The sequence below is a fragment of the Puma concolor genome, chromosome F2 (assembly GCF_028749965.1).
Source record: "Puma concolor isolate L17-30 chromosome F2, mPumCon1.1.hap2, whole genome shotgun sequence".
Classification (NCBI taxonomy): domain Eukaryota; kingdom Metazoa; phylum Chordata; class Mammalia; order Carnivora; family Felidae; genus Puma; species Puma concolor.
Window position 1 is genome coordinate 56,474,321 of NC_141684.1, and position 18,425 is coordinate 56,492,745.

At 35.1% G+C, this 18,425-nt stretch overlaps 1 protein-coding gene and 1 long non-coding RNA gene across 3 annotated transcripts in view; one reads left to right on the forward strand and one right to left on the reverse strand.

Annotated features, from left to right (window-relative positions):
• The window catches only part of LOC147572036 (uncharacterized), a 271,873-nt gene that overhangs the window by 128,353 nt on the left and 125,095 nt on the right, over positions 1-18,425 (forward strand). The window lies entirely within an intron of this gene.
• Positions 1-18,425, reverse strand: part of PKIA (cAMP-dependent protein kinase inhibitor alpha) — a 96,732-nt gene that overhangs the window by 77,675 nt on the left and 632 nt on the right. The window lies entirely within an intron of this gene.

The window sequence follows — 18,425 nt, forward strand, 5'->3', positions numbered from 1 at the left end:
AAATGTGTACCAGCAAAAAAGTATTTCCTAGGAACTTGTTACAAATGCATATTATCAGGCGGGGCCCCCAAATCGTTGTTTTGACAAGCCTTCTGATCTCCTGATTCGCGCAAAAGCTTGAAACCCATTGCTCTCCTTCTGGTCTCAGAGACAGAGAGACAGAAAGAGAAGGTAGGGAGGGGCAGAGGATGCCCAGGAAATTGTGCTGGAAAGTGAATCCAAATAGCTTTTTATATTGGGTTTTTATGTGGTAATTTACAAATGATTGTAAACAGCCACAAATTGAAACACACAGTTACTTTAAGGTCTCTTTAGCAGAAATCAATCTTGTATGGTGGCAGTTCTCCTATACTTTGGTCTATTACTTGATAGGTCATTTCCTCACAGGGATGACTAACAGCAGTTCAAACGAAAATGCTCTTTAAATTTTTTTTTTTCAACGTTTATTTATTTTTGGGACAGAGAGAGACAGAGCATGAACAGGGGAGGGGCAGAGAGAGAGGGAGACACAGAATCGGAAACAGGCTCCAGGCTCTGAGCCATCAGCCCAGAGCCTGACCTGGGGCTTGAACTCCCGGACCGCGAGATCGTGACCTGGCTGAAGTCGGACGCTTAACCGACTGCGCCACCCAGGCGCCCCAATGCTCTTTATATTTAAACAGCACTTTCTGTTCAAGGATGTCAAAATGCTTGACAAGTAGTGAAATGCAGCTCACTAATTTTCTCAACCACCATGGCTGATGGTAAATAGCATCTACCATCATTGCTGTTTTCTGGTGATTTCTTGACAGGGAAAGCAAAAGTGACTTGGCTATGTATGTCTGTTGAAAGTCAACGGCTGAAGGAGAAAATATCATTCATTTTTGTTCCCATAGGGCTATAGTTGATGTAGTACTTACTGACTTCTATTATTACATCCCAAGGATAGATAACTATGCTCATCAAGGGGAAAGCCCAAAGAACATTCCTGTGCTTTCTTTGTTAAACCTGGTTTTTAAAAAATCATCTGGCCGAATCTACATTTAATTATGAGACAAATGCTACTTAAATCCCTGTTACTTTTGTTTGCTTACAGTTGATGCCGCTTGGGGGCACCTGGGTGGCTCAGTCGGTTGAGTGTCTGACTTTGGCTCAGGTCGGATCTCGCCTTTGGCAAGTTCCAGCCCTGTGTGGGGCTCTGTGCTGACAGCTCAGAGCCTGGAGCCTGCTTCAGATTCTATGTCTCCCTCTCTCTCTGCCCCTCCGCCACTCATGCGGTCTCTCTCTCAAAAATAAATATAAACGCTAAAAAAAATTTTTAAAAAAGACACAATTGATGCCTCTTGAAGAATAAGAAGCAAAGGCCATTACATTGGAGAATCCTTGAGAGCCACGTTTTAGTCATCTTTGACTCCTTTGTGACCATTGCCATATCTGGAATAGTATGTATGTTCAGTATTTTTGAATGTATGGTATATAAATAAACCAAAGTACTTTCAAAGTTAGAGGCCACGTGTCAGAGAGCAGGAGAAAAGGTAGTTAAAAACCTACTAAACTATCAAAACCTAGTGCTGGGTGAGTGCTGATAAAAACTTGACCATGTCCTCTGTCATTGCATATGATGTTGTGACACTAACATATACTCACCAATCAAAAAAGGTTTCAGAACTCAAATTTGGGTGTTTTCAAGATGAGGATTCCTCTCCTCTACCATTTCTTATAATAAAACTTGGAACCCTAGAATCAACAGGCAATATACTGGTTTATGACTTAAAATTGGAACATTTTCATCCAATTTTAGAGGCATGAGATAAAACTGATGCACAAATATTAGAATTTTCATTAATGAAAAAAACTAATTTCCAAAATTCTTAAGGTTGGTTTCTCAAAATATTAAAATGACCACATGTCATGAGCCAAGGGCACCCTAGTTTTAAAAAATAAGAGACTGTAAGGGCACCTTCCTGGCTCTGAAGGTAGAGAGGGTGACTCTTGATCTCTGGGTTGTGGGTTTGGGCCCCACATTGGGTGTGGAGATTGCTTAAAAATAAAATCTTAAAAAGAAAAAGAAGAAAAGAAAGGACTACAAAGTTGCATAATTACTGTTAATTATTTGTTGACTTTGTATGAAAAAAAGCTCATTTTAAATAAAAGGAAGTCCAACTAGAGTGACATACATTAATCTTAAAAGTTCCTGTATTAGATTTTTTTCTATCCCCAAAATGCCAACCATGCATATTAAGCTGAAATTTGTTTTTTGCATATTATTTTTGTACCCCTTTGCCATTTGAATTTTAACCTTTCTTAACAATCTTGCTGAAAATCAGTGTGGTTTATAACCACTCTGTTTAACACACCAGTACTTAGGATAGTGGCTAGTACATAACAAACACATAATACAATTTCTAAATCACCTTGATTAAAAATCTATACTTATCTTGGCTTTAAGCATGTGAAGACAGAAATAGTTTCTCACTGCACAAGAACATGTGAATGATCCAAAGTAAATATTAACTATAAATACAAATTATCTATTAAGATACAGAATCACCTCTGAGATTTGGGATTACTTCCTGATGACCCTGAGTTCAGAGCTATGGTAAAGGCTTATTTGAGGTGTGATACTATTTTCTAATATATACTGCAGGAAGAAGTTGGTAAGAGAGCATGTAAGATTTTGCGGGCTCAAACAGAGCTTGACTTATCTGCATGGAAACAACCAGTAAAAGACAGAAGCGTCCATTGTCTGCTGGATTAACCACTCCCTGGTGCAAGGCATGCAAGAGAGAGGAGACTGGGGTCTAGCTTTCAAGGATCCTCACTCCACTTATTTGCTCTCATAGGATCAAATTATAGGCAAGAAAGAATGTGAGAACTATTACTATGTACCTTTATGCAGTAACAGTAAAATGTGGTTCAATGAATGTTCCATTAAATCTGACCAATTGGAATAATTTCTCCTTTCTTGGTAGAAAATTTCTGGTGGAAATGGACAAAGGTGGGCATGGAATGGGACGGGGGGTGCTTCCTTTCTGTTACAAATTCTAAACTTTAATTTTCTTATGATTTAAACCTAACTTAAAATCTTACTAAAACTCTTGGGCTTTTTTTTTTTTTTTAAAGGGCAGGTACTAAAATTAAATTAGCTGAGTGTTGAGGGTGAAAAAAAAAACCTGATTATAATTTTAAGAAAAGATAGATTTATTGCTGTGAAAATTACCACAACTGTTTTTGTTCCAAATATGAGACTGCTATAACATTTCAATTATGATTATAAGTAAATAGACATTCACTGGCTGTCTCCATCTGATAATATTACCAGAGATTTCACTTGGGGAAATTTAAAATTATTGTATTGAAAATGCTACAAGACCCTAAACTGAAGTTCATTATATAGCACACAGTATCAACAAGCTGGCAAAATTTTGACATCTCTCCTGCCTCCTGCTCTTCCTCCTTTACCTTATTCCCTCCCTCCCTCCCTCCCTCCCTCCTTTCCTTCCTTTCCATAAGCAAGTATATGGGCAAATAACAAATAGTGGGGATCAAAACCCTTATATTCATTACAGCTGTTTGGAATGTTGACTCTCACAATAACAGGTTTTAAATACTTTAAACTGGTTTTAAAGACTGTATCTGTACCTGTATTATTATTGTACTCAATCGTTTTGGGTGTCTGTTTGCCTATCTGTAAAATAGGTAATAATAGTGCCTACTTCTTAGGATTGTTGTGAGGGGGAATCTATTTGGTTTCAGAACAGCATTTGGGGGTGGGGGGGAAGAACAGCATTTAGCACAGAGTAAGCAAAATAGTTTTATTTTTCACTTCTCTAATTATGTAAAACATTTAGTATTTGGATCCATAGTCTCAAAATCTAATCTTCATTAGTATGGATAGCTGATTAGCTAAATGGAGGGGAAACGTTTCTGTAGTAATTATTCCTTTAGTTTCTCATTTTATTAATTTTTTAACTGAAAACCAGAGTCACCATTTCCTGGCATTATCTATTACTGATAAACAGTTCAAAACCATAATGTTGTTTTTGAGAAGGCACTGGATATTGGAAATGAAGGGAACTAAGAAATAGTAGAAAGTAAACTTTATTTTTTAATCTCAAGTTAAAGATGAAATTAATGGTGATATATGTGAAAACTATGGAAAAGTCCTACAGAATGAACCTTGAGTACTTACAGAAGAGGTGAAATTCAAATGACAGAAAATGACTAATTCTTAAATCAAGAACCCTTCACTAAAATTAAAAACATAAATGCTTTCTTTTTCTTGCTTTCTTGTAGGAGGTGAAAGAGTACTTGGTAGGTGTCAGACTATTTTAAAAAGCAGATTATAGTGGTGATATTTCAGAAGTACAAAAATACTAAGGCAGATCTTATAAATGACTTGTTTAAAATAATTTTATACCTAACAGAAAGTTAGTAGAAATGCATTAAAACTGTCCAAGGTAGTTATGGAAGAGAATTTTCTGTGAATTTTAGTTCTTACCTTTTAAAATGATTATGCGGCAAGTGCTCCATTTAGGTTGCAAATTATGTTCTAGTTTACAGCAAAAACTACTACTTAACTTTCACCTAGTAAGTGTGTGTATGTGTGTGTGTGTGTGAATGATATACTCTCATGAATGTCAGCATTCTGTCAATGCAAACTAGATTAGTAGATTATTTAATTGAGGTAATCCATCAGCATCATCAATGTTTGTTTATTAAGCAATGAAATCGTTAGGTAGGAGGCATGGTTCTCTGCAAAAGAAGTTGGTAATCACAAATGTACAAACTGGAATATGGTGAAAAAACCAGACAAGATAGATTTTTTGTCTAATTAAACCAGAAGTTTTTTTTTTTAACATGACTACCTCTTTGAGTTGAAAGTAATCCATATAGATTTTCCTGGTTCAGGCTCCTGTGAGGTCTACAAATTTGGAAGTAGGAGCAGATCTAAGCCTATTTCCATTTTCATGCTTACTCTTTTTTTTTTTTTTTTTTTTGAGAGAGAGAGAGAGAGAGAGAGAGAGAGAGAGAGAGAGAGAATCCCAAGCAGGCTCCACGCTCAGCATAAAGCCCAACGCATGACTCAATCCCATGACCCTGGGATCATGAGCTGAGCTGAAATCAAGAATGGGATGCTCAACTGACTGTTGCTTACTCAATATTCTGTTAATAATTGGTAATAGGCATATGGGGAATGATTAAACATTAATAGTCACCTGTCATATATTAAGATCACATTTGTGTGGTATAATGAATTTACAGAATGGAATATTAGTTATATTTTATTGTCAAAGGTTACCTGCCAACTGAGAAGTCATTTCAGAGGCTATGCTCTAAAATATATCATTTTACTGATATCCATGAGACATCCCAGGATGTGATTAATAGGCCAGAAACATTAAGCCAGGGATATTTTTGTCTTGGTAATGCATTTATTTGAGACAGCAGTTATTAGAAACCAGAATAATAACACCAATAACCTTCAAATTAATTTTGACCCTAAAGTTACAAAAATGTTGACGGAAGTTACCATATTTACATACTGAATTAAAATTCCTAAACTAGTATTATAATTGATGCAGTTTATATGAAATACTTCACATATAACACTTCAATAAGTTAATAAAATTAAAACAGTAAAGAAAGTATCATAAATATTTGTGTCCTAAAAGGATTTAAAGGGAATTTCTGATAGTAAAGTTAATGCATGATTAGTCATATTACTTTTATTTATAAAACATCCAAACATACATTTACAAGATTATATGTCTTTAACATTAAGAGAAATGTATTCCAGAATTAATTTTTGAAACATTGCTTTTAGGGGCGCCTGGGTGGCTCAGTAGGTTGAGCATCCGACTTCGGCTCAGGTCATGATCTCACGGTCCGTGAGTTCGAGCCCCGCGTCGGGCTCTGTGCTGACAGCTCAGAACCTGGAGCCTGTTTCAGATTCTGTGTCTCCCTCTCTCTCTGCCCCTCCCCCGCTCGTGCTCTGTCTCTCTCTCTCTCTCTCTCTCTCTCTCTCTCTCTCTCTGTCAAAAATAAATAAACATAAAAAAAAAAAAAAAGAAACATTGCTTTTATTGTGCTTGTACTTTCTAATTGAGAGATTTGGCCTTTTAAGTGTTTTAAGTTATAGAGCTATCAGATATAAAGCAGGAGGAAACCCAATAATCCAATGGTGTTTGTTAATATAAGCCTCTGTATAAAAGTGTAATAAAGGGGCGCCTGGGTGGCGCAGTCGGTTAAGCGTCCGACTTCAGCCAGGTCACGATCTCGCGGTCCGTGAGTTCGAGCCCCGCGTCAGGCTCTGGGCTGATGGCTCGGAGCCTGGAGCCTGTTTCCGATTCTGTGTCTCCCTCTCTCTCTGACCCTCCCCCGTTCATGCTCTGTCTCTCTCTGTCCCAAAAAAAATAAATAAACATTGAAAAAAAAAATTAAAAAAAAAAAATAAAAGTGTAATAAAACAGTTAAAACTTAGCAAAACCAAAAATAGACATCATTAATCAACAATGGCTATTTTAAAAATCTAGTTAATATTATACTACCTGTGTTAGGATGATGAGGAAGACTGAAAAAATGCCAGACCAAGTTTGGTTCTTTTACTTGAAAAAAAGTTACAGTATATTGGGTCTGTGTCCTAATTTGGGGATATGTAACTGCCACTCTCATGTTTATTGTTTGCATTTTATTAGGTGTAAGTGTAGAAAAAGAACTAAAATGTTCCATAGTGCAGAATCTCCTTCCTTTCTTTCCCTACTCATTTTCTAACAGAAAAAGCAAAGTATACCTAGTGAACAGATAGACCTGATGATTTTCAATAGGACAGTGTTTCTTTTCTGAAATACTGGTAAAATGAGAACACTCTAAATTAGGATTTGTGGGACACCAGAAAATTATAACATGAAATACCAATATAGAAGAATGTATTTTATGCATTCTAAAACATATTTTTAAAGCGGAAAAGATGATGGACAATCAGAGAACATAAGACATAAAAAATAATCAAATGGAACAGGAGTATGTTCCAAGCTGACAGGCAACTATACTATTATTCTCACATAATTGGATAGTAGTAATAACTCAGGAAGATTAAGTTTAAAACATTTAAAGAAATAAACACATACACACATGCACATGTATATATCAATCTGAGGTACATAAATACATATTCGTATATTAAAGAATCACTTTGAAATTTTTGAAACATTCTTTTAACTTTTGAAAAATAAATATCCAGTGAAAAGATAAGGTTTTTTCTCCAAAACTTGACTCTGGAAACAAAGAATGTTCAAACGCATTTCCAAGAACTTGTCTGTTTATTTTAAATGAAATCCAACTATAAAGTAATCAAATATTTGAAATAGAAGGAAAATGTTCATGAAAGTATACACATATACATGTATTTATGTATGTATATATATATTCACACATTACTGATTAAATATAATTAATATATAATACACATAAAATATATAAATTTGCTTATATGTGTATACATGTATGTACTATATGTTTAAAGCAGGTATTTTCACGATTTATAACATCTCATCTTAGAACCAGACTATGCCAACAATCTATATGCCTGAAGCCTTTGGTGAATAGCTAATGAATTCAGGATCCAAACATGAATTAACAATATGGGTTTGGTAATGTAGGACAGGCTTACTCATACAAAGAATAAAGTTATTCTGTTCCCAGGTACACATAGGTTGACTCAACCAAACAAAATAAATTATTGCTAATCTGACTAGTGATCACCAGTCAGTTCTCACCTGTGAAGAAGTGTGGCTTACATACTAAACACAAGCTCCAAACAGTTTTTTGTACTGGTTTCCTTAAACCAAAATGACTCATATTAATAATAAAAAGCCATATAAGGAAAAAAAAGTAAATTTATGTGTTTAAGCCCCAAAATTTATCATACTAAAGCATGTGTGTGTACTAACACTGCAGCTTTTATAGGCAGTGTTTCTACTAAAGTTTTCACACTAATTGAGGCTTTTTTTTTAATTTCACAGTTTAAAGATGTTGCTATTGATCACATCTAATCAGTAGCACCCAGTAATGAACAAGACCTGGAATATTAAAATGCTTATATGTTCCTGCTAAATTCATTGAGCTTCAATAAAATAGAAAGACATCATATACCAAAAAGAGTCCTTGGTATATGATGTACAATGGAGTTACAAATCCTTTTTGGACAACTTAATGATATTAACAATAAGAAATTTCTTCAATAGTTGCACATAAAAATATATATATACATTTGGTTATAAGGCAGATAATTAGCAGGTTCTTCAAAGACATTTGCAACTGTAAGTGAATGTTAACAACTCTCTATAAATTAAAGTTGTTCTCTCCAAAGAACTTCCATATTGTATTACAAACAAAAATAAATAAATAAATAAAAGTCAACTGTTGCTTTTAAGTAAGGGAGCTTCCCCATTTTATCTGACACTTGCTTCTGACATCAAAACCTTTCTTCAATCTTAGTATCCTTTCTGATAATGAGTTAGTGACAAGAGTGATTAGACATATGGTAAAATTTCAAAAGAAAATAAGATGCAGAATTAATAGCCAACTGACTTTTCCCAGGTCATCCAATCAACTACTTGCAGAGTTAAAAATAGAAGTTAAGTCTAATTCCCGCAGCTATTGCCAGATCAGAGCCTGACAACTTTGCTTTGTGTTGGCTTCAACCTCTCCCACCGGTGGCATTACCTGCACAGAGACATCTTCCCATGAGGTTCAAGGTCATTTCAAGGCTTAGTTTAACTAACATGGGAGAGGTAGGAAAAGAGTTCATAAACATTTGGGAGAAGTTGTGGTAATGAGGTCTGGTTGTAAGTTGCCCGTGAGAATAAACATGACAGAAATCAAAAACATTTATTAACCCTTACAGTGTTTCAAAAACTGCACTAAATTCTCTTTTATGATATCTTCTTTAATCTTCACAACAACCCTGTGCTTTTCCTGTTTTAAACACCAAGAAACCAGTCACGGAGGTTAAGTAACTTATACTAAGTCATATAGCTAGTAGATCGTAAAGGTGGGATTCAAACTCGTTGCAATTCAAAGCTCAAATTCACTTCTTAAAATACATGATTTCAACATAAGTGGTAGCTAAAACTCCCAAAATAAACACACAAACAAGGGAAGGGGAAGGTCTAGTGATCAGCATACTTTGAAGATGATGCGTAGAGCTTTTTTGATTGGTTCTGAAAGTGATCAAAAGCTGCCTGAGAGCTCTGAGTAAAATTATCAAATTGAACAAAAAACATTGATTTTATAGTCAAACATTTTGAGATCAACCCAGTTGCTCTGCTTTCATAACCCTGTTATATTATTTCATGTTACCCTGTTACTTCATTTTCCTTTTTATCTATTAAGGGGAAATTCAAACATTTAAGGTTTTTGCCTGAACAAGTTAGTGATTTTTTAAAAAATGATAAGCAAAAGGCCAACCCTTCGTCTGCTTAGTCAATGGACTGTTTAGTGTCAGGTCATTTTATTGTCAAATTTAATTTTTCTGGTCAAATACTGACTTTACAAAGCCCCAGTGAAGATGTTACAGGATGATTATCTCAAACCTGCATATTTTCAATCAACCAAAATTTTGCTTTCTCTATCACTGTGTTCCTTACAATAAATGAAATTGAAAAAGGCACAGACATAAGAGAACCATTGATTAATATTTTATTATTTTATTATTAAAATCTTGCATTTTGAATTTTTTAAAGTCCAAATCCATTGAAGTTAAAGAAAGAAGGGTAATGTCATGTCTTCCTGTCCCAGGTAAAAGGACTGTGTTTGGCTGAGTGTCTTAAAGTGCTTACTAGATATATATCAATCTTTAATATGCATTACTTGTAATTTGCACCCTACAAAACCTCAGAGGGAAGGGACTATGGTTTGGCAAGAGAGGAGGGTAATCCCATTCATAATTCATTGCCACTACACCTACAAAAATAATCGCAATGAACATATATAGAATGCCAATTATTTTGTGGTGGGGAGCAGCTTTCAAAACTAAATGGTACTGATTTATTTTGTTGTTCAACAAATATTTTATAAATGCTTTTAATGTCAAACATGAAACTAATCATTTGAGTTGCAGAAATTTTTATGATTCTGATATTTTACAGTTTGAAAATAACTGTACATTTATTGAGTACTTACCACAGTGTATGATACTAGTAAGCTCCCTAGAAACCTTAACACCTATAAAATATACTAAACACTACTGTCTCATGCTTTGGTTTGCAATCCTAGGTTGTTCCCTAATATGCAGATGATTTAAGAAATGAAATTTAGATTTGTCTTCTACAGGATCACCAGCCATGTGTTGACTAACTTTTATCAATGGACATTCTCAGGTTATTTTAAGACTCTTGTGTACTAATCATTAGGTAATCCTAGTAAATACAGGTGTGTTACTGTAGTTAAGAATGTCAGCCTTGTTGCATTTCAGCTTGATCCACTGCAGGAAATCACAGATTACTTGAAGGCAGTTTCCCCATGAACTCACTTCCTTGAGATGAGATATTAATTTGGGTGAACAATGATTTGTCACAATTTATTTTGGAAGGTAGTGGTTAAAAAAATGCAGTCTTTTCAGAATGAATCCTTCTAAAAGTGCACTGTTCTCTAGTGAGCTTACCTTATAAATAAGCCCCAAATTTTAAAATCTTTAAAATCGTTTTAAATCTTTGCAATATTTAAAATTTGATGATCTTTAAATCTGTATTGGGAATTGGTGAGTCTGACAGATTATTCTCATTATTCCATTGGGGTACCCACCAATTCAGATTCAATATTATTTTTGCAAGTCCTAGCAGGATTAAGTTTTGTGAATGGATAGAAGGAATTAACACCCTTGTTGTTTTTCACTACATTTCAATTATCAGAGAACCTGAGTGTGAAAATCATGGAGAGGAGCGTAAGAAATGGCATGAAAGATATTACTGACTTCTCTGTTTATGCAGCCAAACTCTGCAGTATAGAAGAGAAGCAACAAAGTGGGTTGTACTGCTGCTGTGATTGCGATGACCCAACAAAGCCAATGCTTGTACCCTCAGTCTTATAAACGTGGCAGTGCATTGATCAAGATGTGAGGTTCTTGTTGCCTATTTAAGCAAAGGTCAGAATGCTTATTTGTTTTATGCCTGCTTTTTAAAGAAGGTTTGATCAGGCAGCAATAAAAGTAAATAATAGAGAAATGTTTATTAATAGGTTTTTCATCCCAATCAACCAAAGAAAAAGCATACCTTAAAACACTATTGTGAAATGTCTAGGGTATGTCTATCTATGTTCTTCTAACACTTCAGTTTTAAGTAGCTTTTAAAAAATATGTTATAAACATGTTGCTTCATCCTTGACATTTTAGCATGTTAATGTCTAATTAGGGTAAAACATGATGCAATCCCTAGCAAGCTCTTTGTTTCTCCCCTCTTGGACAGTGCAAATCAAGACAATCTTCTGAGAAGATAGTTAAAAGTCTTGCCAATTCTGTTTTACTTCATACATATTCTGTAGTTTAGCTTAGATACGACACTCTCACCAGAACAAATTAAAAAGAGTACACTAAAAGGGGCGACTGGGTGGCTCCGTCGGTTAAGCATCCGACTTCAGCTCAGGTGATGATCTCACGGTTCATTCGTGAGTTTGAGCCCTACATTGGGCTCTGTGCTGACAGCTCACAGCCTGAAGCCTGCTTAGATTCTATGTCTCCCTCTCTCTGCCCCTCCCCTGCTTGTGCTCTGACTCTCTCTCTCTCTCTCTCTCTCTCTCTCTCAAAAATAAATAAACATGAAAAAATAATTTTTTAAAGAATATACTAAAGAGAAACTAAAGAAAAAAACCCAACAAAATACAAGATTTACTATAATGCAGTACATAAATTTGAACCAAAAAATAGACCAAATTTTAGATTGGGCTAGATTCAAATGACCCATTGCTGGGGCTTAAAAAAAAAAAAAAAAAAGCTAGCTATAGATATTACTAGTTTTTCTACAGTGTTGTTATGAGACTTGACTGTCATCTGTGATGTACACTGTAATATCTTTGAAATGATAAAAATGTGTGTCTGAAAAACTTGAAATCTGTCAATACTCATGTATAGTATTTTTTCCTCCATGAATTAGAAATGAAAAAAGTGAAAATATTTCCTTGCTCAAATGATGATAAATGGATTCCTTTATATTAGTTGCATTCATTTTTAAGATAGTTAGAAATGGCTACAAAAAATACAGAAATACTATTTTTTTGAAGAAGTTTATGACTTTTTATAGTAAATATACTTTTTCAAATTATAAAAGTGCATGTGTTACCTCTGACCCAACAATACCACTCCAAGAATTTTTCCATCAAAAGGAGAAGTGCCAATCCTGGGTCTTGGCACCATCAAGAACAATAACAACAATAACAAAAAAAAAAAAAACACACACACAGACAAAAGTAAAAGCAACAACATATAAAGACATATACCTTTGTGTCCGTTACCACATACCGTAAAATCACAAAACAAGTTGGAACTTTATAAATATTTATCAGTGGGTTTTCATTGAATAAAATTATGGCACATTCTTAGCACATCTTACTAGGCATCTACTAAAGGTGATATGGTAGTGTCTATGCTAGATATCATTAATATAATAGAAATATAATAATTATAAATATAAATATAATTAATTAATATAATTATCATTATATAATTAAAATATTATTTAGCCTTAAAAATAATGAAATTTTGACACATGCTGCAACGTGGATAAACTTTGGAAACATTATGCTAAGTGAAAAGAAACCAGACATAGAATGACAAATATTGTATGATTCCACTTGTATGATGTGGCTAAAAACAGGCAAATCCATATATGTATAGAATAGAGTTTACAAGAGGCTGAGAAAAGGGGAAAATGAGGGGTAACTCTTTAATGGGTACAAACTTTCTGTTTAGGAGAGTGAGAAAGTTCTGAAAATGGTTAGTGGTGATGGCTGCTCAATATTGTCAGTGTACTTAATGCCAGTGAATTGTACACTTAAAAATGGTTAAAACAGTAAATTTTGTTATTCCTATTTTACCACAATAAAAAAAATACAAATCCACTATATTTTAAAGCATAAATTTACTTTGTATTAAGCATATTATAAAGTTTTCATAAAATTGCCCTTATTTTAGGAGCTTATACAGTTATCATATTTTGGGAAGTGTAAAGAAAACAGCAGCTTAAGTTGGCCTCTTGAGTTTTCTTTCCCTCCATCTATGTTTTTTCTAGATTAATGTTGTCACACTTTCCTTTGAATAGCATCAGCAAGAACCATGCTAGCTTGTACCGGTCTCTCCAAGTATCAGTTAAGAATTTTTAATGTATTTTTATGCTGGCAATTGTTTTAGAACCTAGGAGGGATGAATTTGTCTTTCTTCCCCTAACTTGGCAAAAGCAAATACATTACTGCAGACAGAATTACCAGAAAGAAATAGTAACTTTGAGGCAGACATACATCCATCTTAAGAACACTGAATATGTTTCAAAGTAGACTACACCACTCAATTTCTGGCAATGTTCTTCTACATATTTGGCACTACAGTACTCTAAGTCTAGAACTGTTTCTTTTTTTGTAAAAAAAAAAAAAAAAAAAAAAAAAAAGGTTTTGATTGGAAAACCCTAAATAAATCATTTGGAATGTGTTACATTCAGAACTCCTTCTGGGATTCCTTTTCCATGAATCAGGGTTCTTTGAATACTCCTCTCACTGGCACTTGCTTCCGAATCAACTTTAGCTGCCTTTGTGCCAGTGATAGTGAAGAGCTCTCATTTTAGGTTTTAAAGCAGGGAGAACAATAGAAGGAGAACCTCACTTCAAGTACCAAAAATGTCTGGGCTAATAAAGGACACATATATTGTCAAAGTGAGTCCGGAGTAGATGTTCTTAAACCATTTGCTAAAGAATACTTTAGTGGGTCCTTAAACACCTACAATTGTGTGTGTGTGTGTGTGTGTGTGTGTGTGTGTGCGCGCGTGTGTGTGTGTGTGTGTGTGTATGTACTCGGGGACTGGAGGCACCGCCTTTGTTGAATTATCAAAGGGGATGTTAAGACCCAAAAGTTTAAGAAACACTGGAAAGATTAATTACAAAACAATTTTAAACTACTACATTTTTATCATGCTTTCCTTGGCTCTTAATACTTCAAAGGGCAACATGGTAACTTGGAAAGAATGTTTTGCTAAACATTTAGGTGACATGACATCTTTGAATCTCAGTTTCTTCAATGTAAAAGCAACAGATAGTAGAAGGTTGAAATTTGATACCACAAGTGAAAGTACCTGCAGAGTGCCTTGTAACTGGACAAGTACTTATATATGTAAGGTACCTTCTTCTGCTTATTCTTTTTCAAAAAATGCAAGCATGTTGAAAGCAAGTAACAATTTCTCCTTTAAAGTTTTGTTTTGTTAATTGTAGCATATTATTAGTAAGTATGAACTAATGTACATTTAATGGCATGGAAACTTACAATAACTTCTGTTGAATATAATTATTTGAATTTACTTTCACTATGTTATTATATAAATATTTTTAAAAGCTAAATGATACTTGCACACATACTGGGAGCTAAACTTGGCTAACGGAGAAGAGTAGGTAGAGATATATCCCTGGGAAAGAATAACTAATTTCGCCACTAAAATCAAATTACTTAACATCTATGCATATACAAAAGGTTCCTGACTTAGGATGGTTCAATTTATGATTTTTCAACTTAATGATGGTACAAAAGAGATACATGTTCAATAGAAACTACAATTCAGTTTTTGAATTTGGATTGTTTCCCAGGTGAGCAAGCACTACCATACTCTTCTGTGATGCTGAGCAGTGGCAGCAAGCCACAGCTCCGTTGGCCACGCGATCATGAGGGTAAACAACAGATACACTTACAACCATTCTGTACCCACACAACAATTGTTTTTAACTTTCAGTAGAGTATTCAATAAATTATGTGAGATATTCAATACTTTTATTGTAAAATAGGCTTTGTGTTAGATGATTGTGCCCAATTGCAGGCCAATTTAAGTGTTCTGAGCTCATTTAAGGTAGGCTAGGCTAAGATATGGTGTTCAGTAGGTTAGGTATTAAGTGCATTTGATTTACGGTGTTTTCCACTTACGATGGGTCTATTGGGATGTAAGCCCCTCATAAGGTGAAGATCTGTATGTAGCTAGACACTGTACTATGAGTTGCAGGTAATAAAAAGTTGGCCGTCACAAATCATGTTCCCCAAGGCTATTTTAGAAGAACAAGTTATGTTCACACTAAAGAACAGACCACAATAGAAAGTACAATAGGAATTTAGACAAGGGAGAAAATTTATCTGATGCAAAGACAAGTGGGTATGGGGAAAGCCTCATGGAAGAGGCAGTGTCTGATGTGAGTAAGGTTTTGACATGTACAGGAGGAGTGAAAGAAATGAAGACATATAGGCATGACATCATGGGGGCACAAACTGGAAATAAAGAGCACTTGGTTCAGGCTGATCGTAGGGTCGCTTAAGGGGATTACTGAGAAACTAGATAAGGAGATATCTCACTGCCTGATGCATATTACTTATTAATAATACTTTTAGACACAAGTATTGGGGCATCTGGGTGAGCTCAGTCAGTTAAGCATCTGACTTCAGCTCAGGTCATAATCTCACGGTTCATGGATTTGAGCCCTGTATCCAGCTCTCTGCTGTCAACATTGAGCCCACTCTATATCCTCTATCTCCCTCTCTCTCTGACCCTCCCCAGACCCTCATGCACTCTCAATCTCTCTCCTTCTCTCTGCAAAATAAATAAACATTAAAAAAAATAATAAAAGTATTTAACTTAAAAAGAACATGGATGAGAACTTAAAAATAAAGACATAATGAAGGGGGTGAAATATTACATAAATCTGACCGTCAGGAGGCCATTGGTAACTTCCAAAATAGCACTTTTTATAGTGTTTTCACTGGAGACACTGGTTCTTGAGCTTTATTATTCCTATTTTTTTTCTTTTCCATGTTTCAAAATCTCAAAATAAGTCCATTTCAATTGTAACTAATGAAAATAAGGTAGCACCAGAAAATGCCTTTTGTTATGAGAAGTCAACTTTGACTCCTAAATTTGTAGAGTTACTGATAACACTGCCCACCCACTAAACTAAATATTTTTTTTTACATGGTTAGAAAGCAGTAGATTGACTTCATGCTATTTTGTCAAATCTACAAAAATGCCTGCAGTTCATTTGGCATCTAATAGTGCACATCCTCCTGTTTTTCATTCCTCCTCCATCTCCTGAACAGGCAATTAATTTTTCCTTTCCCTGGGAAACGTTTAAAGGAAAGGAAATAAAGTCATAAATCAGTTTCAGTCTTGAAGTCATACATATATTTCTTCGTTGGACTCTGAATTTGGTCATTTTTCTCAGAAAGAAAAAATTATTTCAACATAACAAAGACTAAATTCGGAAATCCCTTAAATTTATTTATCTTCCTCAGTTGCACTGAAATGAAAATTTAAATTTTCTAACTTATATTCTCTCTCCGCAGAAAGGCTTCTCAAAAGCAGGTCCATAACTTAGTGAATTCATCTCACCTATGAAGCCACTGGCAGGTATGATGCCAGCTTAGGCAATACCAGTCTTGGTATTCTGACCCATTTCTTGCCAGAGAATTCAGTTTCTTCAGAAACCCAGCTAATAGACACTTTCAATTTCTAACTGTTATTAGGATATTCTCATGCACTAAGTAGTCAACATAAAGAAACCTCAAAATTATAGAAATTTTTATTGTACTTAAGATCAATTGTACTAATCTATATTTCGTAATTTCTTAAAATGAATTATTATATTAACATTTATTATCACTTATTACTCAGAATCATTATTTATATAGTTAAATATTTGAAGGTGAATAAAGAAAGATAGTAGAATAAAGGGTTTTGCTGTTCTTGCTCTTTGTTCCCTCTTCTATTTGGTGTGCCTGTTTCAAAATCGCAGAATCTTGAAATTTTAATATTTCAAATCCAAACCACACTCAACACATAATAATAATAATAATAATAATAATAATAATAATAATAAAACAAGCCAAAAGAAAAAAATTGATGCTGAGGTTTTCGTGATCCAGGGGAAGAGTTCCCGGAGTGGGCCACTTGGATTTGCTTACCTCCTCCACTCCCTCTGCCTCATATACTAAAGGTAGAGACAAAGAAGCCAAATCAAATCCTTCTTTGGTGTATTTTATAAAAAGAAATTGTATTCAGAAAAGCAATAATGGTATATAATAGAATGAACATGATTTTTCAGAACCAGTATCTTTGTCTAAAAGCAATATATAAAAAGGAAGGTAGACAGAGATCAATTTTTAGCTATAAACCTTGCCTTTTTCATTGATCTCCTATTTTAATTTACTAAAATAAAATTACATGGCTATCGAGTCAGACTATCTAAATTTAAAGATAACAGATCACCTGTTAAATAGTATATTGGCACACAGATGCCCCAGTCTGGCTTATTGCAACTACTCTCTGTTGGTGAAGTGGCACATTTGCAATCCCCATCACAGCCATCTTAACCATTTCAAAGCGTATTATTCAAATGTACATCCCTACGTGGCAGCACTTGAGCTCAGCATCAAGAGGTTTGTGGGGAAATCCTAGAACAAGTGGTCAGAAACCCTAAATGGTGAAACTGACTTGAGGATGCTCAAATAACCTGAGGTTTAGATTGGCCAGCTCCATTGGCTTTCTAACTGCCTGTGGGGAAAGCCTCTCTGGAGAAACTCTTCTGAGGTTATTGGGGAATCCTAGGACAAACACACTGCTTGCTTTTTGGGGAGGACCTGCCCCAAACCCTACCCAGGTAGGTGTCTCACAACCCAGCTGGACTAAAAACGCTTCAAGAAAAACTGGATAGACACATTCACATTTGTACTTTCACCTATGCCTATGCACAGGGAGCAAAGATATAAGTATGGTCCTCTTTCTCACACCCCAACAGATTCTGCTGTCCTCAAAATCCTCTCGTAGCCGCAGTGACTACAGTGAAGGGAGTTATCAGGATCCATGTTGGTACTGGGCTAAAAGCAGGATTTTTCATGCCTTGTATTTGGGGGAAGGACGCAAGCAACAGTATACAGAGAGAATACTAAAGTGGTATAGGGCAATGCCCTTTGTAGGTCCTTGACAAAATCAGTCGTGGAATAGAGGTTGTGGATAGGGGCTGACAAGAGCTGGCCTGTGAATGGACCCGGCATTCCGGGGAAAGGGAGTGGGGGGTGGAAATCAATGAAGTAATTGACGAGAGAAGATGATAAATGAAGGGAGAAGCAGAGACAAGTGCTGCTCAACCCAAGCTGAACTCCAGGAGATAAGAGAAGTTTCTCCTCTAATCTGAGACTCTTACTAAAGGTTCAGTATTGA